The following is a 14,187-nucleotide window of genomic DNA, read 5'->3' on the forward strand; positions in this document are numbered from 1 at the left end:
CAAGCAAATATGTTCCTCTGCCAAACCAAAGTTCACAGCAAAGTTAAACACAATATTAGAAACAAGTGAGATTCACAGAGAAGAAAAAGCAGGAGAAGTTCAAAACCCAATGACAATGTACCTCCCTAAACTGAGAGCTCTTTCTGGTATGATATGCCAGTATGGAACTTAATCATCAACACTATTTGAACAGTTAAAGGTGGAAAATACTTAAAAGGAGTTACCTTAACAAGAACTGGTTTAAAAACTTCCCAACTAATGTCTTAATTTTGGACTGTGCAGACTGGGGGGGGGGGGGGGGGGGGGGGGAAGGCAAACAGCAGGAAAAAGGCCAGACTCTCTTAGGAGCTCAAATGCCAAAAAAATGAGAGCATGAAGAATTTTTTAAGCACTAGCCATCACTTTTCCTGTCTCAGCGAGTGCCAGTGAGCAAGAGGATCATTTGAAAACTTGGCTATAGAACCCTCATTCTCATTTTGTTTCTTTTAAACAAATACTTCAGCCTAACTATCTCCAGGACAAACACAGCTAAACGACAAAAGATCCCCACCCAGCACTCCCTGGTTATTAAGCCCTTGGTTTGGCATAGAGCTTTCTTCAACAAATAAAAGCATAAATATATTGTCTTCACACATAATTGGGGGACATGCAGCTAAGATTGATTAGCACTGGTATGTAGCCTTAAAAATAACAGGTCTTTAAAACAGCAAGCCATGAGCATGAGAATATAAAAGAACTAAACTATTTGAAATGATTTTAAATCTTTCCCTGAAGCACACTGCCAGAAACCTTTGCAAGCTGATGTCTTCTATGGGTGTTAGATGAGAGTTTTACTTGGTTTCTACAGTACACATTTGAAAGGACAACGAAAACTTGGCCCAGAAACAGGACTGATGCTTCCCATTTGGAATCAGGAAACATTTATATCACATGTAGTCCAGAGTGAGAGGGAAACATGACAACTGAAGCAGAAGTGAAAACTTGGTCAGAAGCTGATGTGGATTTTGGAAGAGTAATTTCTGTAGCACTGAGAAGTCAGAAATCCTTGTGTTTTTCCTGTTTCAAAAATTCATGGACTGGAGACCACAAAAGAAACGAAGGTTTTAAAGCAAGTCCTAAGATTGTGCAATAATCTTAGAGTGGATGTAAAGAAAACCTCATGATACAATAATATATGTATTAAAAAAAAATTAGCAAATTTCTGCATTTTTACCTTCTGAATGAACAAAAGGTTATTGACCTTAAAAATCTTTGTCTACATGTGAGCATCTGTGTTTTTGAAGACCAGAAATCCCCATTCACATAATCATTTTTCTTAGAGCCAATGAAATTTGAAACGATGAAAACTGACAGCACTGGATTCATTACCTGTACTCCTAAAGATTTCCCAACACTAGGATGATGGGCAACACCATATTACCCTGTGATTCAAATATCAGACTCATAATAATGTTAGGCTATTACTTCTGTTTCCCAGCCCCTCCTGTCACTGACAACACTGCACAGAAAATTAAACTTCACGATTTTTATTGATACTCTCTCAAAAAAACCAAAATAATAATCATTAATTGAAAACTTGAAGGGGAGGGAAAAAAATGGTAAATCCCAATTTTTTTTCCAACTTTACCCACCATGTTTGTGTAAAGTTTTGATTCTGTTTGAAGACAAGAGTTGTTCTTTTTCTCCAGGATGGAAAGAGGGAGAGTTCAAATTCAGCTATTTACAAAGAAGGAAAATAAAACTGCAAAGCAGCAGGAGTTTAAAGGGGTAATCGAGTTAAGGATCATTCCTGCAATTTGATTCAATTCACCGCGAGCTTAAGAACCACTCAAAGGTTCAACTAAGATTTTGATTTGACCCCTCAAATTTGACATTTATGGACTTAAGTTGACTATTGCCGATTTCAAAATAAAGCGAACATTGTAGTCCCTTCCCACCCCCTTTAGGAATAAGATGTGTAAGTATAGGCACATACAAATGTTAGCTTAATCCCTCCCACCTTTTTTGAACCTCTTGCTCGGCTTCTGAGATGTTAAGCAAGAAGGTGGTAATCTCAAAAGTATTAAATTGTCTTAAGCTTCCTGACAACAGGCAGTCAGGTAAAGACAGAGAACCTCTCAAGTACATTGCTTCAACAAGGACACTTTTAATCCTCTATAACATCAATACCTCATCCCCCACTCCTCAAAAAAAAAAAAAAAAACTAAACCAAAAATCACACACATCCACAAATTCCAAAATGAAACCTACCCCAAATCAAATTATATAACAAAAAAGAAAGAAAATAATATTAATAAAATAATTTTAAAAACCCCAAATATAAAAGAACTTTAACACTGAAACCACCAGAAACAGCAAAAAAGCCCAAAGCAGGAACCACCCCCATCCCCAAATATGAATCTTCATCTGATTCAGCACAAGAGGATCCAACCAAGACACACACACTATCTCTGAAGAGATAAAACAGATTTCAAGGATTTCAGGTCTTCCAGAGTAAATTTTTCAGCCTTACTGTGGAAAGATAATGTAGAGGAAAAATAACTTGCAATACCAAATGAATAAATCTTAGTTAAACATACAGGTTCTTCCACACAAAACCAAAATTAAATGAAAACCAAAAGTGTTCCAAATTGTATGAAGGCTCTCTATGGACATAATACAGTTCTCCACCCATATATTTTCAGATGCACTATCCAACTTCAGAAAGTTTGAATTACAACCTACAAAAGATTTTATGATCTTGAAATCTTCAGGACTCTGTCTTTTCTGGTCAGTCAAATTTAATCCTTTACCTCAGAGAGATGTCTGCATTTATCTTTGATCACCACCACATCAAGCTCCCAGGAATTAAATGAGAATCTTGTTACATTAAAATAGAGTTGTTTATAATCAGCCAAGCACAAGCTGTTGGTATGGCTAGCTGCCACACAAATCAAGGTTAAAACAGGCCAGGCTTACAGCTGAAATATAACTAACATGACATTATTCCTTCAGACATTTGGTTGGGCTGACAAATTTGTAGCTCTGTAATTCACACAATGTCCCCATGACATGTGGCAGTACAGCTATTGTGTATGGAGATTTTTATCATGGGAAGGGGGAGGGAGGGAAGTGTACATTTTCCTCATGCAACTCTTTCCCATAACAATGTCAGAATGCATGCTGACTTGCTAAAGTATACAATTTACCTATCTGAGAGTACACTAAGTTCAAATGGTGATGGATAATTATTTTAATGCAATGTAAAATTACCCTGTGAAACTCACTGGTCCAGAAAGTGGTTAAGGTACTGTATACAATGCAGTTAAATAAAAGTATATTCTTTAGTAACAAAAGGCTTGAAAGATGTGTTCTTTTTTTTTCTCATGCATTGCATCAATAAAGAAAATGTTGTTAGAATCCAGTATTAGGAAAGAAAATTCAACGAGTAGGATTTTAATACTCTTGTATAACACAGCAATTGTCTCTTTAGATCAGACAGGAGTTTATTTTTATGTGACCTTCCATCCTTAGGAGGTACAAAAAGCCTCTGTGGATAGAGATATGTTGCCAAATAAGGAAAGATTCTCCTCGACCTCAGACGGTAGTTGGCCAAAACGTGAGGACTTACATCCTTCTCATTCAATTTAATCCCATCTGATTGTAGATGTTCTCATCACCCATAAAAATATATTGTTTTTTTCCCAGTTCTAAGCATTTGGCCTCCATGGTTTCTACTGGCACAGTATCCTGTGAGCTAGTTGCCACGTGGGTTATTGGTTTTAAACATTTCAGAAGATTTTTTTTTTCTCTTTTGTGTTATGAAAACATTCAAACAACAAAAGCCTAAGTCAGAGTTTCTGAGAAGTGCTAGCTACTCTGTACGACTCTTTGCTTCTGTAATTAAACACTCCTCATAAGGAAGCCCTTCAAGGTCTGAAACTTTTAGCTAACTATTGCTGGAACCCCTCGGTTCAAGCAGAGTTTTTATCATCTTCCTGAAGGAATTCAAAATTGGCTGCTCCTGCCGAGATGACACAAAGATACCATATATAGGTAACTGCCCTGTTCCAGACCATCACATCTTAAGGAACTGTCATACATACTGATTATACAGCTCCCTCCCTGCAAAGCTGATTTTAGTCTGCAGTGCCACACTAAGTTTCCAGCTGCTGAAGAAATAAAACATGCCCAACTCTTTGCTGCAGAGCTAGTTCTGCTTTCCTGTCCCACTTTCACCATGTAGATTTGTGCAAACTTCCTGTGTGGTCTGACTGCTGGTGTGTATTATAAGAACAAATAAGGGAAAAGTAAAAAAATAAATGCAGAACTTGTTCTTTCCTCCAGATTGTCACGTTTTGTGATGTTGCAACCTGGAGCCCGACGTTGTTTCGTGTCCAAATCACAAGCTCACTGTATACACGGCTCATCTGCATCAACAGAACTTGTTTCCCCCCTGTTGTTATAGACTGTATTTTCATATTATCTGCTTAAATTTAATCCACAGTGTGAAGTGCCAATACAGGATGTGCAATGAACTTTACAATAACTTGCTGAGACTTTAGTGGGAAAACAGGGCAACAATTAGTAGTCAGATTGACACAGGTACACGGTACACTCAAGCTATGTATCTGTACATTACAGGATATTTTGTTTCAAGGTGTTTTTCTTAAACAGTGACTATGATGTTTTAGAGGGGTTTTTGCCTTTTTTTGTGTGTGTACGGTTTTTTGTTTATTTGGTTTTTTGGGATTTTTTTCTCCCTCTGGAAATTAACTGAAATCTTCTCCTAGGACCTTTCTTGCTAGGATGCATGTCCTGTAAACATCTGTAACTGTGGCAAAAATAATTCTGACGAAGGTAATTTCTCATGTGCATGTGAATAGGATGGAATTGTGCCTCCTGGAACTGGACCTGCAGATTCATCCATGCTCATTCTTCTTGTTACTTTTACTCAACCACACAAATGTGAACAAAAGAAATTTTCTTTGCATATGATTTTTTTTTTGTGCTATATTATCATGGCAAGAATAATTGCCTGTTTTTGTTGTTGGACACTCTACTGTGCCTGGTTGAACAGTATATACAGATAAGATGGAGAAAAAAGCATGTAAAGTAGAATAACTGCATCCCAGACTCATACAGATAGAAAAACTCAGACTGTGGTTTACTATAGAAACTATTGCTAGAGAAGGTACTTTTAAGTTAGGGGACTTCTTAATAAGACAGTAACTTGCTTTTTCTCTTGAGTGTGAAAAACTGAGACTGCTTTTAAATTCTTATGAGAAGAATGAGAGCAAAGATGTAAGAGAAGACCACCAAGTCCACATAAAATAACGATCTAGCCAATTTTGAGGCATCTGCAGTTGCACTTGTAATACCTGCATGCACAGTGTAAGCTCTCATTAATCACAGATTTTAATGAATCTCATGGTAAACAGAGCAGCTTTTGCAGGAATGAAGAAAAAGAAAAAAACACCTAAAAGCCCCCACACCCACCTTTAAGAAAAAAAAAATATCAGAAAACTTTCAGCTCAAATAGGTAACAAAAAAAAAAAGTTGCTTTGCAATACAGCAAATTTGGCTTCTCCTGTCACCACTTCCCAATGATTTAAAGTTCATATGCAACTTATGTAGTTAGTTTACTCAGCTTGTCTTAGGTTTAAGTTTGTTAATAGATTATGGTAATTTTTTTTATCTACTTCATTGCTAACTAAAGAGTAAAAAACTGAGTCATATGTTTCTCTTTAACACAGGAAAAAGTAACTAGAAAATTAAAACTTAATGTAACTTTATTCCCAAGAGCTTTTTAGAGTCCAGACTTCAGACAAGAGTAAAACTGGGCATCAACAGGCTGGAATTAATTAATACAGTAAGCACTTTGACCAAGATATTTTTTTCTATTAGATCCAGAAACTTTATGTATAAAAAGGAAGATGTCAAGTCTTCTGCAAAGCACATGGGTTCCAGCTCCCAGTTACTCTAAATCAGTAGGTCTTTCTCAATGGAGTTTTGTCAGTTTGAGTCAGCTAGAAATCTAATCCCAAAAGTCACATAAAAGTCCCAGCCAATTAATTTGTGTTGGAGTCAATGAAAGTTTACATCAGTATTCAAACACTTTTCTCCCCATCACCTCATTTGAGACCTTTAATATCTACCTCCCCCTTCCAAGCGCATAATTCTTCCCAGACTACATAAATCCTTGATTTTGGCATCTCCAGCCGAAACCTGACCCCGGTCAACAACATTTTGCAACTCTGGGCAAGGTCAGTTTTTCCAACAAGGGCTACAGGGACACCAACCAGCCTCAGCAGTGCCAGCTACAGGTGGGGCTGAAGATCTACCCCAACACCACACCAGGGCAGAAAGGATGTCCAGCTGAAGTACCAAGTTAGCAAACATTCCCAGCCCCTCTAATGACAGGGCACATAAAAATTAACGTTCAAACACATAACGCGGATCACAGAACCAGTACTTCTTGAAGGAAGTTTTATGGAAAGCCATGCAAGCCTCACAGAGACTAGAAACCACCTCTGATTAATAAGCAGTAACCCTTTGCTTGCTTAAAACGAAGATTAATTACAGGCTAGGAGACTGAGAAGTTAAATTCATCCCACAAATGCTTGAAGGTGATTTTAGTTACTATTTGCAAAATGAGGTAGTCTCAGCTTGAGATCTGCCAGTGCCTCCTAGTTCAGGATTAGAGTAATAGGAAGAATAGTGCTCAGTTGACACACGAAGACTAATTATATTGTGGATTTATAAACTATTTGGGGAGAAAGATTATTAAGTCCACATATTTTTCAGAACTGAAATGTCCACTACTTCAAAGACTCACTTAAGACTTTCCTATAACGTTACTGTTTTCTTTGGGATCTGGAAACCAAGATTTAAAACTAAGAGTCTTAAACCTAAAAAAAAAAAAACAAAACAAAGAAATGAACCACAAAACCTAACCTCTTTACTCTTTAAAACTTTCCATGATATCTTACAAATCCTTGAATGGAATATGCTTAATCAAATCACTCAAAAGTCATAGCAAGATTTTTAACCCCAACTAAGTTCTATTCATCTACTAATTTAATACAGAAATGTAGTCTACCATTCAGAGGTGTTAAGCTGAGAATTGGTGTTCTACTACTGAAAACTATTGCAAAATTACCTGAACAAGTAAATTAGTTTTTTAACAGATAAAAATTATCTTTACACAGCATTTCTGGAAGATAACTCTCTACAGCCAATTTAACTTGACATCTGGAAAAGAAAATAAAATTCTAGGACAAGTTACATGACAGATTTTGCCAATCTGAAATCCATCCATTCCACAAAAGAGAGAGACAGTACAATTGTGACAATCACTGGAACCTCCCAATATTTCTACCTTTAGAAGGTCTTCACTTTCAAAACTCAGTTGCATAAAAACAAATGAACTGCAACAAAAAAGCCAATGTCTGCAGATCAACAGGTGTTCAGTAACAGAGTCGTTCACTAACACCAGCTGGGGACCAACTCAAGAACAGGTGTCCTAAAATCAGTGATCAGGACATCCCTCTGTTTCCAATGAATGCAAGGACTTACCCATATGAGGAAAAAAATGAGGAATTTCTTACACTTGTGATGAAACGGGGAAACACACACAATCAAAGAAAAAAATCTGAGAAATTATATAAAAATGCAATTGATATGAGATTAGGTTTGAAGCTTTTTTTTTTTAATTAAGGAAAATTAGAGTATAATCAGTAGAAGCTTGTTTAGCTGCTCATATTAAAAATGCTGCATGGTAACATTTAGGTTATGATAAGGTTTTTTTTAGTTCCACTGAGCATTTTCAGGGGTATTAGAGCTCCTGAAGTCTGAACAGATTCGTTGGGAGACAGTGATACACACCAGACAACACCCATAGGGAACAGTTAGAGTATTTTCCTAAGAGATAAGAAATTCATCTCTGGCACAGGTGAAGCGAAGGAAAATCTTAGCAACAAAGACTGCAAATCTCTCTGCTTTCACCTTCCTTTGCTCCCTCCTTGGTACAGCATCTTGAGACTAGGAGGGGTGCAAGAGATCTTTAATGAACCTTGAAAAACACGAAGCCTAACAACTTTTTGGAAAAAAAGCTGATGAGTGCTGGGAATTTGTGTGGCTTGTCCTTGGTGCCTTCTTGCAAAGACAGAAATAATGAAGTAAATGAGTAAGGAATTACTTGTTCTCAAAAGAATCAAATTCTAGTTTCAGTTAAATAAATTATTATTATGAGGGCAGGTGGTGAAAAGCCCAGCCCAAGGCTGAGCCCCGACTGCTGTGGCTCTATAGGACTGATCCATACATCTCTATAGCCATGAAAAGTTTACAGCCAAAGTAGATAAGACAGGTATTAACAGGTCCATTTTACCAGTGGGAACTGAGGCACACAGAGATTAAGTAACTCATCCAAACTGACACAGAAAGCCTGGGAAAAGCGTGAAATTATAACCTTATCTCTCAAGGCACAATGTAAGGCTGCCACTGCCCGGTTACCTTCCCTGTGTAAAGGCAATTTCCTCCTAATTTCAGTTCCACTGAGTGCAGAGCTAGACAGAGCTTAAAATTTGCAATGGGTTACTTATGAAAGAGCTGCCAAGATCTGCAGGAGTGCATTAGGACTGTCACTGATTTAAGAGATGAAGATGATGAAATGGTAGAAGAAAGTCAGCATCCTTAAATAATGTGTGCAGGAAAGTATGATCCTGCTTTTACCTACATCCTGAAACATGTGCATCCGTGTAACTGGATGTCAGTAATCACCAGTCAGAAAAGAAATTATGGGGTATAAAAGATGAAGAAATGATACAACCTCCACCTCCTCTCAAGAGGAAGGAACCTAAAGTCAATGCCTCAAGGCCTTAGCAGGGAAACCACTCCAAACAGCTTCCACATGTCCCAAAACATAGATGGAACACAAATTGACACACAAAAGAGCTCTTCCAGTGCATTGCTTTGCTAGCATATGCAACCAGCATAGCAAACCACAGAATTTATTTGCTGCAAGATATTCTGGATTCAAAGTTAAAACTGCAAAGTCCATCAGATAAGTCCATGGAGGAAGCAACCATCAGGGAAAAAACGTTGCTGCTGGCATGGGAAGTCCCTGAACTGCAGATTACCAGTGGCTGGCAGAGTGTTACTACTCCTACTATCTTACTGGCATAGACTCTGGCTAGACAGCTGTGTTACTGGAGCAGTAATTTTATATTATGTTTTAGGAGTCAGGGCAATTTAAATAATTAGGCAAAGGAACAGAGCAGCAACAGTAAGTAAACCTCTTTGTGAGAGATCATTCATTTGAATTGGATGGTTAAATCCCCCATAAAGCACCTGGAAGATTTAACAACTCATGTCCAAATGAACGAGATGTAATAAGCTTGTACACAGGCTTGATATGAAAAGTGGATTGTTTTTAGCAAAACGGTGGAGAATAACCTCTTATTGAAAAGAGTGATAGTGAATTTTAATCAGAGGAAAAGAAAGGTACAAGAATAAATCTGCACAGGCTTAGAGGAGTACTAGATGACTTTCTCAGCCATCAACAATAAATGCAGGAGTGTATTACATCCTAATCTGTTATTTTCTGTTATCTTTACTTTTTCAATCATCCCATATATTCTGCCTTTTTAATGGTGTTAAAAAAACAACCAAGAAAAACTGCCCACATTGTCCTCTACAAAGTGCAGAAGAAGCACAGATACAAAACACGAAAAAAAGATTAAAAATACATGCTTCAAAATAGCTGGCCCTAATTTTTCATCCCAGTGTGATTCACATGAGTGACTGTAGAGTTACACATTCAAACCGAAAGGAGAGGAATCCACACTATGTTTTGCTGCTCATATTTATCTTATCAGAACTTGGCAACAGCCACCATCCCCTGGTGATTGTCATCTGTGTCACGACCTGGGACGTGTGTGACCCTCACTAACATCCCCTTCAATGCCACCTCTGACACCATCTGTATTTGTAGAGTGGTAAACTGGAAAACCATTTCTCAAATGTGTTTTTAGTTATTACAAGATACACACCCTCTTTTCATGCCTTTTTTTTTTTTTTTTAAGTGAGCATATTGTGGCAATTATGAGGGAATTTGTATTCTCCACTGACATCCGAAATTCCATTATCTGTATTTCATGGTGGCGATGGAGTCCAGAATTATGTCCCTGGGCCAAATTTTCAGGGTTTGTTTTCTTTTGTTTTTTTGAGTACTGGATGGAGAGAACATTGTCCAGGTCCTCAGAGTAAAGCACTCGTGAGATGTTTTCTTTTTTTTTTTTGCTCCTTTCTCTGAGCGGTTTTGTGCTGGGGGTTCATGTATTAACTGATATGTTCAGATACTGAATACAACACAGGATGGCTTCTCTCAAGCTTTGCTAAGATGAAAAAGCAAAAACCAAAACAGGAAAAAGGTTGGTATCACTATAATAATCTCGATATTTTTTTTTCTTTACCCACAACCAAATTGGAGCTGTTATGTCTACTTTCCTCCCCCTTCCTCGATTTGAACACTTTGAAGCTATTTAACGTATCTCAGTTCACAGGCAATCACAGGAACGGGGTGTGGGGATGGGACTATTTGCCCAAAATAGCTCATAATACAAATATCAACAAGGCTGAAATTGCTCTTCCTGGCCTGGACTGACTTGCCAAGCACGAAAAACCACTTTTTTTCCTGAAAAGCCAAGCCATTAGCAGGCTGTTTGGATGGTGTTTGTGGTGGAAAAAGACATTTTGGAGAGAACATTTGAATTGGTACATCCGCCTGACACATGATGTGTTGCAAACAAGATGTTCCCAACTCCACCAGCCAAGTTGGATGGGCCAGTTGAATAGGACTTGTGAAATTAGGATGATCTGCATGCAGAGCAGCACAGCAAGATTTGCTGCTTCCCAGACTGGAACCTGACCACTCATCTGAGTGAAAACTCCTACTGTGTGCTTGGATTTCACCTTGAGGTTGTGAAGTCAAGTTTAAACCAACTTTAATTTTTTTTTTTTCCTAGCAATATGCCATAGAAAGGTCACATATTTCTTCAGACAGGAATGCAAAGGGGTACAAGGTCTTCATGTATACAGGTAACTCGTGGTTTATAGTACTGAATTTAGCCTTGCTGGAGAAAAATTAAGGGAGAAAAGCAACAGAGGAGATGCCTTGAGGGATTACTTTTTTTTCCTCCTCCTTTTTGTGTCTCCCCTTGCCAGGCTACTGCTCTGCTTTTGCTGTTGTAGGGGCCCAGAGCACAGGTCTCTTCAGAAACAGTTGTCCCTGTCACATAAGAGGAACAAAACCACACCCTGGAAGCATAGAGGAAGTTATGAACAGGGATTAGAGACTTTTCTGAAGTCACAGCAGCTGATCTTGATATCTCTTGTGCACTGAGGGGGCTTAACTCCCATCTCATTTTGGGGGTGGGTAAAGGGGATTTCTGTGTCTGGGGAGGGCTGGGTGAGCACACACCCTTTGCTGGTAAGGCTCTGAAGGATTTTAAAAAGGTCTGAAGTTTTACCAATCTCTCCTGGCTCCAAGAAATACAACAAGACATGGTACTTATTGTAATCACACTATGAAAAGCAAGAAGGCATCTATCAGGCACTGGTGTGTTAATGTCACAGCATGGATTTTATGCTGGGAGCTTATCCCAAAAGAGAAAACAAGAGGAAAAAAAAAAAATCCATGGGCTCTCTTTCCAGTAACTTTGATATTCAGGTCGCTATCAAGAAATCCAGAAATGCACATTAAAATGTGTTGGAGCACTTGTGTTCCCCTCTCTTACTGTAACATGAAACCAGAGGGTGTTGAGACCTGCCAGAAATTATTGCAGCTCTCACTGTCCTACCTCAGACAGACCCAACAAAAGAGGGAGGCCTGATGTAATACTATACATACAGACATCATATTACCATTTATTGGTTTAAATACCTCTTCTAGCTCTCCCAGCTCAGCTGGATGAAGTCCAACAAAACCCCTGCCATCCTCCAACACCAACTCTCTCCCTCCTTTTAGGCTTCACCACCAACCACAGCCTTGCCTGTTGTTATGTTGCACCTTTATCTTCATTATTACCTTCATTCAGAGGTCAGAGGATGAGCTTCCAGGGGATTTGGGGAGCAGGGCAGAGGAGCCAGAGCTCAGCTGAGGTGGGGGTAACCAGCACTAAGGCAACCCATAGCTGCTCTTTCCTCCTGGGAATTATTAAGTCCCAGTGTAAGTATTCCCACCTGCTGCCTCCACAGGATCTGCATCGTTCAGACTTCTTCCAGCTGAGCAGGTCTCAAACTGAAAGAGTCCCAGAATAAATTACAGGGGGTGCAGAAGGAAGACAAAACTGAGAATTTGCTGCTGTACTCTCTGGTTGATCATGGCATTTGCTACAGCAACTCATTTGAGTCTGAAAAAATTGTTTTGTGCATCTAAAAGAAACACACAGAAACATTCCTCTATTTCTTATAAATATTAGCTACAGGCTCCTTAGGTTCATGGAGGAGAGACACTAAAACCAGGAACCTTAAAGGCATCAAACAGGTTGAAAATTAGCCTGCAGAAAAAGAACTAAAATATATAAGAAAAGGTAAAAGTGGCGTTGGAGTGTAATAAGTCACAAGCCATATGAGCTGCATGTTGACTTATAGCTTTTTTTTTTTTCTGTCAGTGATCATTCCACTTATATTGCCTTTTCCCACCTCTTAACCATCTGCATTCTGTAGTTGAGCTGCACATTGTCACATCTAGGCAGAGCTGCTGCTGTGATCACACAGAGAAATATCCAGATATAATCACATCTTTGACTGACTTTGTCTCCATACAGTTGCAATCTCCAGATTCACACACGAAGTTGGGAAACTTCAGGCTTGTTGTAGGGGAAAAGTACCAGGGAGATATTTCTTCTACAATCATGTAAACACATAATTTTTCTAAGTAAACAGGATTCTTAGAGAGGGCAACATTGTCTCCTCCTTAAATCTTCATGACTTTCAAGTCCTCTGTGTCACCCCTGAACTCAGCACAAACTTGGCGTCACCTGACTTGTCTAGCAGAGCAATCAGAAATAGTCTCATAGAGCTAGATAAACTTAAAACAATTCCTAGAATAGCTTTTCTGGAGCACGCACGCCGTAAAACAACACATATGGAGCTCTGTAAAAACACTTCACTGACATTCGTTGGTGGTGACTCACAGAAGTCACCCCGGCTCTGGGCCGATGCGGGGTGACCACCCAGCCCCGATGCCAATCACAGCCCCGCGCTCCACCATCCTGCACAACGCTACATTTGAGCCAACGTCCTCACTGAACTTTTGGAAGTCAAATAGAAACTCATCATCCTGTGCCGACAGCCCTAAATGACTTGAAAAATAAAATAAAATAAACTTGCAATAAGCCCGCTGTGCCAAGTCTCATACCACAGACAAGGAGAGAGGATCCCAGTCCACATTCCTACACAGAGGCTCAGAAAATGGTCAGAGAATTTTAGACGTCTAAAATAGAAAGTTCAGTGAGGAAAAAAAAGCCTTAGTCATGTAAGTAGAGTTTATATTTTGACTTTGAAGGGTTGTTTTTCCCCTGTCAGATCAGAACACAGTAAGATCTTTAAAACATTGTATCAAGAAGCTAAAGTATACTTTAAAATATTATTATTGCATACATATCATAGTAATATCACAATTCATACCCCCCCTGACCCCTGCAGTTTACTCATTTTAAAAAAGATTATTAGATACAGCTTCATGCTTTACATAAAAGCTGAGGGGAAATCTATGAAACTTTAAATTTAACTAATTTTTGCCATCTACATTCCCACATGTCTTAGTGAAGTTTCTGCAAACCATCTGCAAAGTTTTATATGTCTGGATTCTCAATAAAGCAACACCGGGCATTTACAGCAGGATTAAATACGGACATTTAACACTGTGGATCTTTGATATCTGCAGCGGGCATTAACGGGGATTTCCCCCCCCTTTATCCTTTTTAGCAGTTCAAGTTACCATTTTTCACTATGTAAATTAAAAAAAAAAAAAAAGCAGCGCTGAAGGTAAAAAAATAAAAAGGTAAAAAAGTAGCACCTTTTAAGTGCCAAACAAATGCCTTAGGAGAGACAACAAAGCGTGGAAGTTTCAACAACAACATGAAACAAGGACTTTAGTCCCCCTTCCTTCCCCCAAGACTATTTTCCACTTCTCGATCAACT

General features: G+C 38.6%; 1 protein-coding gene across 2 annotated transcripts in view; it reads right to left on the minus strand.

Annotated features, from left to right (window-relative positions):
* CELF2 (CUGBP Elav-like family member 2) overlaps nucleotides 1-14,187 on the minus strand; it is a 554,249-nt gene that overhangs the window by 361,607 nt on the left and 178,455 nt on the right. The window lies entirely within an intron of this gene.

The sequence above is a fragment of the Corapipo altera genome, unplaced genomic scaffold (assembly GCF_003945725.1).
Source record: "Corapipo altera isolate COAL_440 unplaced genomic scaffold, ASM394572v1 1b, whole genome shotgun sequence".
NCBI lineage: Eukaryota > Metazoa > Chordata > Aves > Passeriformes > Pipridae > Corapipo > Corapipo altera.